At 39.9% G+C, this 13,681-nt stretch overlaps 1 long non-coding RNA gene across 1 annotated transcript in view; it reads right to left on the bottom strand.

Moving 5' to 3' along the window:
• Positions 1–13,681, bottom strand: part of LOC141278348 (uncharacterized) — a 400,162-nt gene that overhangs the window by 123,179 nt on the left and 263,302 nt on the right. The window contains exon 2 of the long non-coding RNA XR_012330925.1: positions 11,368–11,504. This is a non-coding gene — a long non-coding RNA (uncharacterized lncRNA). The remainder of the gene's footprint in view (positions 1–11,367; positions 11,505–13,681) is intronic.

The following is a 13,681-nucleotide window of genomic DNA, read 5'->3' as shown; positions in this document are numbered from 1 at the left end:
ATGAGAATAATTATGTTGCCTAAAAGGCTGAAGATAAAGTTTTCATGGTTCCTACCACATATTCCCTTTCTCCTTCTCCTGGAAGTTCATGTGCCTCGAAAACTGAGGTCAAGACAACCTCTATAGTTATTTTAACCTCAGGATGGTGAAGGCTTGAAGTATTAGACTAAGGTTATTTTGCAGAAGTTGGTAACCAATTTCCTTTTAGGCGTGAAACCAGAGGAAATAAAGCCAAATGACTCGATACTAAATACTTTCAGGATGTGGCGTTTATGAGAAAATACTAATTATTTGCTTGAGGGTTTATGGATTTGGCTTCTCTGGGAATCACCACCTACCGTTATTAATGTATATTTTGGACCATTTCTTCAATACTTATATGAGCCTGGCACTGAACTAGGAACTTCTTAAATAACTTTTTAAATCTTCTCAGCAATCACTTTTGCTGGTATGGTATGTTTTAGCTTTATACCCATTTTACATAATGGCTAAGGGAGTTTAAGTACCTTACCCAAGATAACAAAATTCAAATTCTTTTAACAGTGCAAAAATATTCTCCATTGAGATGAGCAAGTATTTTTCTAGATGGGGATTTAAAAAATATGAAAATCATCTCCAGACAAACTCACAGAAAGAAACATATACCTCAAATATAAGGTGTAAACAAATGTACACCTAGGAAACAGGAAGTTGTGACCTGGCAGGAGTGGAATGAAGTTTGAAACAATTTGACATGCAATTGATACTGTGAGAACTATGAGATGGAGAATTCAGATTAGAAGAGTGTGCAGTTTTTCTGGATGCCATCCTTTAAGGAAGACACTACTGCCAAGTCAGTGTTTTAAGAGGAAACTTGCCAAGAGGAAAAAAGATCTTAAAACTAGGTCCCATGGAGAATAGTTCAACAACCTCAGGTTATTTAACTGGGAAAAAAAGAGTTTAAGGTTTATGATATCCTCTTTGAATCAAATGAGGAGAAAAGATTAATCATGTACCTTGTGACAGCAAGAACTGAATTTCTGTAAGTTGCAAGGAGTAAGAAATGTCTTTCTTATATTGAATTTAAATAGAACATTTTGAGCTGTCCAAGTCCAGATGGGAATAAACGGTCTTGAAAGGTAACACGACTCCTACTGTCAGAGGTATGGAAGCAGAACCAGGAGGGTTAATGTAGGGAAAAGTCAAACACTGGGTTTGGACTACACTAGATTACTCTCAAAGCTCTCCTAACAGAATATTCAGGACCTTTGATACAGTTTCTTCTGATTCTGGGATTTTGAGATAAATTTGTGATGACAGAGCCTTTAAGAATTATCTAGCCTTCTAGTATTCTCACTGCAAAGGTAGAAAATTAGTCATTAGTTGAATAGCCCTTGGGGTATATATGTTGCTCTCATTTTAAGGTTAGCAACTTCATTGTTTTTCTTGTTCACTATTTCTCTCAGAATGCCAAGGACACTGCGTCAGGTTCTAGGTCATTTCTCAAAATAAATTTACTAAGCTTTTCCTTCTCAAATAAAATTATATTTTGTCAGCTAGATATAGATGTTATAAAAAGGGTCACAACTTCTATAAGATTTTTCATGGCTAGGTTTGATGTAAGTTGACTACAGATTCAGCATCAAGGTAAACTAACCAATGCTGTCTTTCACAAATGAAAACTTTTCCAAACTTTGAAACTTAAACCATTGTGTTCCCCATTATATAGGGCATGAAACTGAGGCTTAGAGAAGTTAAATATCTTGTCAAAGATCTCACAACTAGTTAAGTGACAGTTGTGAGCCCATATCAGATCTGAGTGACTTGGACTTTCTAACCAGGGGAAGGAATAGGGGTCAACCAAGCTGGGAACCCACCTGCCTGCCAGGTGACAATGACCACACCACAGCGGGAGGCATGTAACTCCATTTGCATTAACTTGGCAAAAACTCAGGAACCAGGAAAAGAAATTACAAAACACTGCCTGTTGCATTGAAAAATAATTGTCTCGGAAGGAAGGGCCAGATGGTCTCAGTGCCTTAGAGTTTAGCTTGAAGGAAAGCACTGGTGTGATAGATATCCCCTCTGTGGAGCATTTGGAAGCACACATCTACCCATACATCTAATTTCAGAGGGCTTTTTGGGATGGAGGTGCTGTGAAACAGGAACATCCTCCAGAGCTTCCCTGGATGGGTCAGCCCACTCCCTTTCAGCCAGCAGGCATTCAGCAATGATTGCACTGGCCTCATTCACAGTGGGAATGACAACCTTGTACACAGCTATCCAAAAAACCATCATCCACTCTTGGCTCATAGCCTTGTACTTACTTGTGTGTTAACTTACTGATTTAATATATTCCTTTACTGCCAGAGTAGATCACATACCAACAAACCACTATCTGGGTGATTTCTTACTCTCATTACACATCTAATTTCTTTCCTTATTATTATTCTGTTGAAAAATTACCTCCACTTCAATCAATACTCCTCTCATACCTTCCCTTCTTAGTCATGCCCCTTACAGTTTGGGCTTCCATTTTCTCTAACTTTCCTTATAACTTTACAGTTCAATCACACTTATTCCTTCCTATGGAATTTTGGAAGATCTGTATTTACAGAGTGCTTTCTCACCCCAATCCAGTGGAAACATTTTACTTTTCAGAACAAGCCTAAACAAGCTAAAGGGTTAAAAAAGAGATGATGATTTAACTTAAAAAAAGTGATTCACACCAGTAAGAAAATGAACTGTATATGTTTTTGTTTTCTAGCCTTTGAAATCCCAGGTTTCAGATAGAAATATCACATAACAGTAACCTACCTCTCTTGTATAAACAGTTGTATATTCATACTGCCTGGGGCCATGTTCATATTATGAGGTCAGAGAGCAAACATTGAGTCATATGGGGATTAGGTGTGAACCATGGTGGACAGGCAGGTGCTACTGTCCCTAAGGGCTTCATAGCTTGGCTTGAGAGAAAGCAACAGAAGGAAAGAAAGAAGGCGGGTTCTACAGTCTGACAGACCTGGGTTATATTATTAATACCCACTCAAGATTTACTTACATCAGTGCCTTATACGCATTATCTCATGCCATCCTCAGAACAATAAGTTAGCTACTGTGGCTGCCGATTTTAGGATGAGGAAACTGAGATGTAAGCAGTTGAAAAGACTCACCCAAAGTCTATTCATCCACAGTTTGTCCTCTACACTTACTGTTGCCAGTTTCTAAATGAGGAAACCTGAAGGAAATTTTACTTTTTCAATTACTGTCAGATAATATATCTAAGGCTATGAATTGTTCATGTAAAAAAAAAAAAAAAAGCTACAGTAATCAAAACAGTGTGATACTGGCACAAAACCAGAAATGTAGATCAATGGAACAGGATAGAAAGCCCAGAAATAAACCCGCACACCTATGGTCACCTAATCTATGACAAAGGAGGCAAGAATATACAATGGAGAAAAGGCAGTCTCTTCAATAAGCAGTGCTGGGAAAACTGGACAGCTACATGCAAACAAATGAAATTAGAAGACTCCCCAACACCATATACAAAAATAAATTCAAAATGGATTAAAGACCTAAATGTAAGGCTAGATACTATAAAACTCTTAGAGGAAAACATAGGCAGAACACTCTTTGACATAAATTGCAGTAAGATCTTTTTCAATACACCTCATAGAGCAATGAAAATAAAAACAAAAATAAACAAATGGGATCTAATTAAACTTAAAAGCTTTTGGACAACAAAGGAAACCATAAACAAAACGAAAAGACAACCCTCAGAATGGGAGAAAATATTTGCAAACGAAGCAACTGACAAGGGATTAATCTCCAAAATATACAAACAGCTCATGCAGCTCAATATCAAAAAACAAACAAACAACCCATTCAAAAAATGGGCAGAAGATCTAAATAAACATTTCTCCAAAGAACACGTACAGATCGCCAACAAACACATGAAAGGATGCTCAACATCACTAATTATTAGGGAAATGCAAATCAAAACTATAATGAGATATTATCTCATACCAGTCAGAATGGCCATCATCAAAAAAATCTACAAACAATAAATGCTGGAGAGGGTGTGGAGAAAAGGGAACCCTCCTGCACTGTTGGTGGGAATGTAAATTGATACAGCCACTACGGAGAACAGTATGGAGGTTCCTTAAAACACTAAATATAAAACTATCCTATGATCTAGCAATCTCACTCCTAGGCACATATGCGGAGAAAGCCATAATTTGAAAGGAAACATGCACCACAACGTTCCCTGCGGCACTATTTACAGTAGCCAGGACATGGAAGCAACCTAAATGTCCATCAACAGAGGAAGGAATAAAGAAGATGTGGTACATATATACAATGGAATATTACTCAGCCATAAAAAAGAACAAAATAATGCCATTTGCAGCAACATGGATGGACCTAGAGATCGTCATACTGAGTGAAGTAAGTCAGACAGAGAAAGACAAATATATGATACTGCTTATACGTAGAATCTTAAAAAAAGGGTACAAATGAACTTATTTACAAAACAGAAGTAGAGTCACAGATGTAGAAAACAAACTTATGGTTACCAGGGGATAAGGGTGGGGGAGGGATAAACTGGCAGATTGGGATTGACATATACACACTACTATATATAAAATAGATAACTAATAAGTACCTACTGTGTAGCACAGGGGACTCTACTCAATACTCTGTAATGGCCTATATGGTAAAAGAACCTAAAAAAATATTAGATATATGTATATGTAAAACTGACTCACTTTACTGTACACCTAGAACTAACACAACATTGTAAATCAACTATACTTCAATAAAAATTTTTAAAAAAAGCTAAAAACAGTTCTACTGTTCCTCTCAAGAGAAAAAAAAAAAAAAAGTGACACAAGCTCTCTGGCAATGTGATGGCTGAAACTCCTGGTGTGTGTACAATTATTCTTCTAGAATCCCTCACTGATAGGTAAACACAGCAATAGTCATTTTAGAATGTCAGAGCAGGGATAAAAGATGTTCAGTGGGAAGGGGAAACTGTTGAGACTTCAGGTAAGTTCTGCCCAGACTTGGAATCACTGTAGTATCCCTGCATGACTGGGGGAAGGATGAGGCCCTGGTTGCCTAGACAGCAAAGGTGAATTATAAAGAAGTAGAGAAATGAAGAAGAGGGGTAGGCATAGTAGAATGAAGAGAACTCTGGAGTTGTGGGTAACAGGCCTGGGTCTGAGTCCCAGTTCTTCCCCAGCCTCCTTTAGGTCACTGAGTTGAGTTGTCTCATGTACATAAGAAAACTAAACAGTATTGTCTCTCTGTGAGTTCTCCTGGGGATCAGATGCACATAAATAGGAAATTGCGTAACGAACTGTAAAGTACTAAGAAGTTACAAATGGGAGGCCCAGGGCCATTCTGGTCCACAGATGTCTTACGTTTGACCTGAAAGAGTGGTCCTTCCAAAAAAAAAGATGATGATGATAGTGATAAGGAATGAGAATGATTTTAGGCAGGGAAAGCACTCCTCTGTTTACCATTGGCTCCACCAAACCTGGATTCTTTATATTTTTGCTACGTGACTCTCCTTTGCCCTCTACTAAATACTAATCATCCTTTATGATCGAGATGGTATACAATGAACTTTACTAGTGTCGCCAGTTACCTCAACCTTCTATGAGATGTAATGGAGAGGAAGGCCTGTAGTATAGGGTGAAGAGGTGGAGATTTGGGTAAGAGCATCTCCCAGCCACACATTCAACTCAGAGGATGAAGAACAGCAGGGCAAAGAGCATGATTTTATGAGACCTTGCCTGATATTCCAGATCAGCTGCCACTCTCCTAGCTCTTCAATTGATGCTCTTGAGATTGGGAAGGAAGGTAGGGACAGGATCGTGCCATTGACAAATTCCTTTTTCACAGGTAGTCTCACCACCCAGGAATTTATCAACTAACAGCTGCTACACCAGCTAGGGTAACAAGAAAAAACACATGCGCAGTGGAGGAGGAGAGATATGAGAGGAAAATGCATTTGGTATCAAAAAGGACCTATCGTGAAGCAGCAGGAAGAATTTAAAAGCCAATCTCTGACAGGCCTCAGACAGGGGCCTCTGGGGTGTTCTGGCAAGCTGGTGAAGAGGACAGATTCAGGAATTGCAATTCACATAGCAACTGGCCATTCATCCTGAAAATAAGTCTACTCTGGTCATTATTTATCCAGCAGTTATCCCTGACTGCTAAATGAATCTGCGGCACCTCGTGTTTGTTCCCCTATTCTTTGATGTCTGGTGTCAACCAGGCGTTTAATAACTGTCAACTAAGATACTGTATTTGAAAGAATATATTCAGTGAAAGATTAAATTAGGCACCGTAGCCAGACCACCTACTGCCCAGGAAAGTATTCCGTGCTAGAAAATAACATTACCGCCATAAGGATAAAAAAAGAATTTCAAATGAGAGACTTAGGATTTTCCACCCCAAGATGCAAGATGTGAGCTTTTATCCTCAAACTAGGATATGTGTGGCCTGGCCTACTTTCAAATGCCCTCCTGGTCCATCCCTTGCCTATCGGGCCTTTGAGGCTCATTTCTGCCCAGAAGTTTTCCCTGATTATCCCCATCACACTCATCATTCTCTGTATCCCAATTCCTCAAGTTAAAACATTCAGGCCAAAAGTACAGAAATAACACTGAACTTACAGTCAGAACACCAGAGCGTGAATAATAATTCCCTTCCTCTCCGCCATGTGAACCAGGTCTTTACTGGACTTCAGTTTCTCCATCAGTAGAATGCGGTGTTATGTGAAGCGCATGTGCTATGAGAGCTTTAACGTGTTAAACATGGCCTTGTGATAGTTGTCCCATTGTTTTCAGTATGTGTGCTTTGTTAACCTTGATTGGCCCCTTAAAGGACCATCACAAGGAGTAGACTTAACATAAAGAAATACTATAGCAAACATGTTGTATCCGTTCAAGTCCACAGGATATGAAGACAGATGCCAGTCAGGCAGGGAAAAATGCAAACTGGGGAGTGGTGGCTGTTATGGATTAAATAAGAACAGCTCTAGGGACAGGTCTGAACTCTGCTCCATGGCAAACGCTATTTATAGTGGTGCCTTCTTCGCACTCCCAGCATGACCTCATCAGTCCTCACCCAAAAAGCTGTTATACAAACCCAGAAAGTCAGGGAGCTAAGGGTGAACCCCCAGTAAGATAAGTCATCTCTCTGTAGGTCCCATGACACTTTAAGATAACTGTCTGTCATCAAATTGGGCCTAGTGAAAATATAAACATCAAGAGCTACTCAAAAAAACTGCAGGCTATTCACATTCAGAGAGCCACACCTTTGCTAGTAGTAAGTGGCTTTCAATGTAATTTGATTCTCTACTTGAAGGAAATACAGCATTCTCAGAATCGTGGTTGCTATGCAATTGAAAAAACTTTCATATTTGTTTTCTTTTCTTTTCCCTTTATTTTTGCTTCATCCATGCTTCTTTTTCACGGATTATATTAAAAATAGTCATTGAGAGTTCTTAGATATCAAATGCAGTACAAATACTTTATACAGAAAAAAAAATTTATACAGCAGTATCTTATTTAATCCTCCTCACCAACCCTTTTTCAGATGAGAAAGTGGAAACTTAGAGAATGAAGTACCAGGTTCTTTTAAGAATTAATCATTGATAAAGTCAGAACATGAGCCCAGTTCTGTGTGACTCCATCAGGAGAGTTTTTGCAACATGAGTTACCGTTGTCCCTGACATTGCTCTTTCCTCTGTTAGGAACAGATCTTCTACCAACAAGGAGAGATCAAGCAGAGTGGCTGTGGCCTATCTCTGGGCTTTTTCATTCAGCATCTTAAGGCACCTCTAGACTATTTACAACCTCCAATTTATTCTGTCATATCTCTTTGTCCTCCTCTCACCGTGGAAGCCAGCTAGAGACATCTTGAGCCCTAGTGATTAATCTGACGTGTGCTCACTTCTTCGGCCTGGTGTCCATCTATTTTATTCGACCTGTTTCTTAGTAGCCCCCCAGCTCGCTGCATCTAGAGAAAGCCCGTGCACAGCAAAGAAGACCCAACGCAGCCAAAAATAAATAAAATTAAAAAAAAAAAAAGTAAGTCAGATCAGGTGACGCTTTCTTAAACATATGAATGGCTTCTCACTGCATGTAGAATAAAATCCAAGCCCCTACTATTGTTCTCGAGGCCTTAAGATCTGGCCTCTGTCCAACCTCAAGTGGTTAGACTTGATTTTCTAACCACTCCTTCCTCTTGCTCACAAAGTATGAGTTACACAGGCCTAGCCTCAGATCCTCAAAAATGCCAAGCTTTTCTTACCTCAGCACCTTTGTGTTTATCCTCTTCCTCTCTGATCTTCTTACACCCTTCAGGTCTAAGTTCAAAGAGCACTTATCAGAGGTTTCACCCATTTTCCAACATAAAGTAGTCATCTTCCCCAATCTTTGGTAGCCCCTAATGAACCATGCCCTGTTTCCATGCACTCATATAGTCCCCTTGCACACTGAGTCTGGGCTTTCCCATGTGACTTGATTTGGCCAGTGGGACATCAAAAAACATGACGACCACATATGCTTAGGGAACACTTGCACAATGGGCTGTGTGCTTTTAATATCCTGCTGCCACTCTCTAAAGAAGCTTGAGAAGGAGTACAGAACGATGACAGTGAAGAGATCCTGCAGGATGACAGGTGGTCTTGGGTGCTCCAGCCCCAACTGACCTCCCAGCTCAGGTGCATAAAGTAACTCTGGTATAGCACCGGGAGGAGGAAAGCCACACAGTTGAGTCCAGTCAACTCACAGGCTGAGGAGGATTAGTAAATTATTGTTGTTTTAAGGCAGCACATAGTGGGTGGTTTTTATACTGCAACTGGTAATTGAAACAGTTCCTCTTTCTTTCAGTGAACTTTATAGCATTTACCACCATCTGAAATAATCAGACATTTTGTCCACCTGATACGGTCCATCTCCTGCACTGTAAACGCCATGAGAGCAGACATTTTGCTAGAATGTTACAATTGTATGTATCTTCAGTGCCTATGACAACACCTGGCACCTAGCAGACACTCAAAAAAACGTATCTGGTGAATGAGTAACAAGCTCCAAGACTCTTAAGAGAAAAAATAGGAAACGTATAAAAGGTGAGGTAGAGCAAATTCAAAGATCATTTACGGCAATCTTTCTTGTTACTGGTGAGAAAGTGGTAGCCCACGGGGAAAAAGGACATACATTGTGTAAAGCAAGGCCTATACAATAAGAAAGAATCTGCAAAGTAGACCAGTCATAGAGTAAGAGTCCCAAATCCAAGAATACAAAAGGCTCAGAAAGTACTCAAAGATAAGTGTTATCTGCAAATAAAAGATTTCAGACTGGAAGCATCTGGATTTGGAGCTGTCTTCCTAAACTCTGTCTGGAGTAGAGCTCTATGGTGCTTCGGAAGGTGGTCTTGGGCATATGCCTGCCCTTCTGGTGCCAGCTCTGAGCTGTCATAATTCCACATTGGGGCTCTAATTGCCTGGTGGTGACCTAGACCCTCGCAGATGCCTAGTCTCCCAACTCCTACTACAGGACTTTCCATGCCAATATCCTGCCCGAGGTGTGAAGTTTGTTTTTACTTCCAAACTGTAATATTGCCCAGTTTTACTCTGTGACCCTAACCCAAGTACCTCCATGGACCAGCTCACCAGTCTATTCATTGTCTACAATATGTCAAGCCCTCTGCTAAATGATTTCCATGCATTATTTCATTTAAACTTCATAGCATCTCTTAGAGGCAAATATCATTCTTGTCCCCACTGTACTGGTGCATAAGCTGTGCATCAGAGAACTTAGGTAACATGTCCAAGGTTAACAGCTAAAATAAGTGAAGAAATCCTGCTTCAAATGTCTATCTGCAAATCTTACCATCTAATGCCTTCTCTCTGTAATGACTCAACCCTCATGGGCCTACATGTGCCAACCTCAGGCCAGTTCTCAACCCTGGATGGCTTTCATAGCAAATCTCACTGGAAGGTGCCTCATTCCTTTGTGTTCAAACAAACTGTCAGGCTTCAGTCGAGAATCAGTGAATGTTTACTTGATATGTCAGACTGCCCAAGTGGCTCAGGAGTAGTTTATGCCTTAACTTCCCCCAAAGTACCTAACTTTGCATCTTTCGAATCTGCTGGCAGCTGGGTGAGGAATATATTTGGGGAGAGAGGAACAATAAGAGCTTGGCTGCATGAAAGATAACTTCCCCCATATCTGCATCTTGGCATATTCTGCCCTGTGTAAATATTTAGCTGTGTTTAGGCATGGGAAATAGTCATTTTAGTTAGAACCTTAAGCTTCAGGAACTCCAAAGAGCATTTACTTCAGGGTTTTTAGTAATGTAGGCTCTTCTATCCATCGTTTCATGCAAATGCAGTATATAAAAGATTAGAATCGCGTTTCTCTGATTTAAGGAGGTATATGTTCATGTGGTGGCTGTATTGGTAGAGATGAGGAGAAGTTAGTGATACTTGGCTCCTTGGCTTTCTGCTTTGGCCACACAACCTGAAGCTGGAGAAAGTCACCTACTCAAGGTCACACGGTTTTCCAGATAACAGTAACCTGTGAGTGTTGGCACCTAACACATTTGAGGCTAAAATGCACAACTTAATTCAGTGTGTGCACCTCTTCTTTACCTGGGTAGTAAGCAGTGCTTTTTCTTTTCCTGCCTCAGCTGACTCTAAGTATGGAATTGCTTCTCCCTATTTCCCAGGCCCACCCCCCTGGATTCCCTCCTGGTATACACTATTTGCTGCCTAAAGACTGGGTTGCCTAGCAACCAAGCTCTTCAGGCTTCCTAATAGACAAAGGCTTTTCCTTCCAGTCCAACTGCTGTACTAATGCTCATTGTTGACAAGGAAGCAGCTCCCTTCTGAGCATACTCTGTAATGTGGAGGCAGATTTTGGGACTTGGTGTCAGGAGCTATGGACATGTCTCATAAACAGGGAAGAGAAACAGAAGTTTGAGGACCAACTCATTGTATTGAATAGACTGTTTCATGCATTGACAGATGACGATGCAGGCATTTCAACTTGGTTACTCACCAGAAATTGTATTACAGAAGGCATTTTGTTGCGGTGATATCTGAATTCAGAGAACAATTCACATCGCCATCTTCTTGTCTCTTTTCACAAAGAAACCACCTAATATTGCAAAGTATACAACCACACCATTTGAAATTATTTCATGCCTACCAACTAAGCTGTCAGACTGAAGTTCCACTGAACTAGAAAGCCTTGAATCCACAGAGCACTTTCAAATCCATCTCACTGGATCCTAACATTGGGCCATCATCAAGGTAGGCAGCACATGGAACGGCATTCCCACTTAATGGAAGATGAAGTGACTCACCCAAAAGTAGACAGGGAAAAGGAGAAAAAGCTGCTTCTTCAAAACCAGATCTTGAGAGTCCTCTGGCTCTAGGCACTTGTTCAACTCTGGGACAGATGCATCTTCAGGTGGAAAATGATTTAATATTTCTGGCTCGCCTGAAGAGAAAGGAGGGCAGAGGGTCATTTTCTAAATTACTAAATAAGCTTGGAGAAATGTAACAACTTATTCTGGGTTACTCAGCAAAGCTGTGACCCTCTTACCTTTCTGCATCAAGGCAATTAGCCATTAAACACTACATTGCTTATGTCTCCATGGCTTTATTAGGAGACAGCTTGTGGATGCATTTAGAAACATATGCAAGCAAGTAACTTTAAATATAAACGAATAGCAAAATACAATTACTATACCCTACTATTGAATGTAGCAGGATTTCATAATCTTTTTTTGTTTCCCTAGGACAAAGCAAGATGATAAACTTAATAAGAATAGGCATTGTGTCTCCTTTTCTTGCCTTGTGTTTGCAAAGAGCCTGGCATAGAGAATTCATATCATAAATATTAATAGAACTAAAGGATTAAAAGAGAAAAAATGAGGAATCACCGTATTACCCAATATAGCAAAAATAACTTATATTCCAATACCTACCCATATCGTCCAGTTAGACTAAATAACACCACCTTAGATTCAAAATCAGGAAGAACTTTCTGGCACTTTCTGGCACTTGCCTATTGCTAAAATCTTGGAATGCTTTCCAGAGTAAAACTAAAAGATCTTCCCTGTGAAACAAGACTAGCTACCCAACTGTAAGGCCAGAGCCCCATGTAATTTAGATTGGGAACAGGAGGAAAATTCAGTCAAACCAGAAATACCTTTCTAGCTCTCAGTATTTTAATTCTTCTTCTTCCATTCAGTATTATTCCATCCTTTAACATCATGATCATCAAAGATCTTGCTTAGCTAGTTCTATAATGTATTATTTTTAGGGCAAGTTCATCATAGCATACAGCATCGTAATCAAGAGCATAAAATTTGGACACAGACTGGCCTAGGTAAAAGGCCTTTCCTCCTAGTGGTTGTTTAGACCCTTGGGCCTCTCTGAACCAGTTTCCTTATAAGCAAAATAGGAATTATTATAGCACTTATGTCAGAATGCAGTCATAGACATTTAATAAGACAATGCATAGTAGAGCTTTTAGCTCAGATCTGACATATAGGGCTCAGTAAAGTCAGTCATTAATTTAAATAATCATAGTGAATAACAGTAATTTAAATAAGTTTAGCTTTGTATCTGAGGGTTTTTTTTTTAAGGAGCCCATATTCTTTGGGCAAGGTCCGAAGATGTCCCAAACTTTTCAATCAACTCATGGAAAGAGTTCCTAGTGCATTTCTAAGAAACATGTGTTCAAACAGCCTTTAAGAAAACTTAATACCTTTCTAGGTTCAGGGCAGAAATTCTAGAGAAGCAGCATTCTAGACCTTTTCCATGAAGGACTGTGCTGTTGATAACTCATTATCTCCTTTTACTTCCCACCTTCACCACTCAGAAGGAGGAATTATTCAGTACACACTGTTCCTGCCCTTTCCTCTGCTGGATGGGAACATACCATGTTTTTCCATCACATGCTAGATTTTTCTGACACCATCTGTTCTCCTAAGCCCACAGCACACAGTTTGCCTTGCTGTCACAACTCTATTTGAAAATGTAGAGAAGAAATGTGATGAATGATTCTAAGGAATGTTGTTTACCTACCAACCATTCACTGCTGAATGGTAGGGATGGGGCTGGATAACAGTACAGGGCCTTACAGTGCTGGGATTCTATGAATAGCCCTACCTAATATGTCACAGAGTTTGAATGGTAGAGACAAGGTCTGATTCCAAAGATTTTTAACTCAATAAGGACATGCTGCTACGAATCCTATCTCAACTCTGATTTACAGAGTTCTTAGTTTCCACTAGGCACTATGATAATCACCTTCCACACATAACACAATCCTCACAGTACAAGTAACACACTGTTACCATCCACACATGTAATTGAGAAACTAGAGGCTTGGGCAGATGAGTCGCTTTTCTCCTTGTCACACAGCTAGCAAATGGCAGAGTTGGAATGTGAACCCAAGCTGTCTCCAGACTCTCTGTCCTTGCATACAATGCCTCCAACAAGAAAAATAAACAAAGAATCAGTTGGCTTGCATTGTCCAGTCCTATCTATAGGAAGATTTTTGTCCCCTGGAGTTACAGTTCTATTTTGCTGTATTCTTTCCTTCCCTAAACTGGAAGGAAGTTCATTAAGGGCAGAGATTATGAGCTGCTTACATTTACACTTATA

The sequence above is a fragment of the Tursiops truncatus genome, chromosome 3 (assembly GCF_011762595.2).
Source record: "Tursiops truncatus isolate mTurTru1 chromosome 3, mTurTru1.mat.Y, whole genome shotgun sequence".
Classification (NCBI taxonomy): domain Eukaryota; kingdom Metazoa; phylum Chordata; class Mammalia; order Artiodactyla; family Delphinidae; genus Tursiops; species Tursiops truncatus.
Note: the sequence above shows the minus strand (reverse complement) of the source record. Positions and strands in the feature narration are given on the sequence as shown.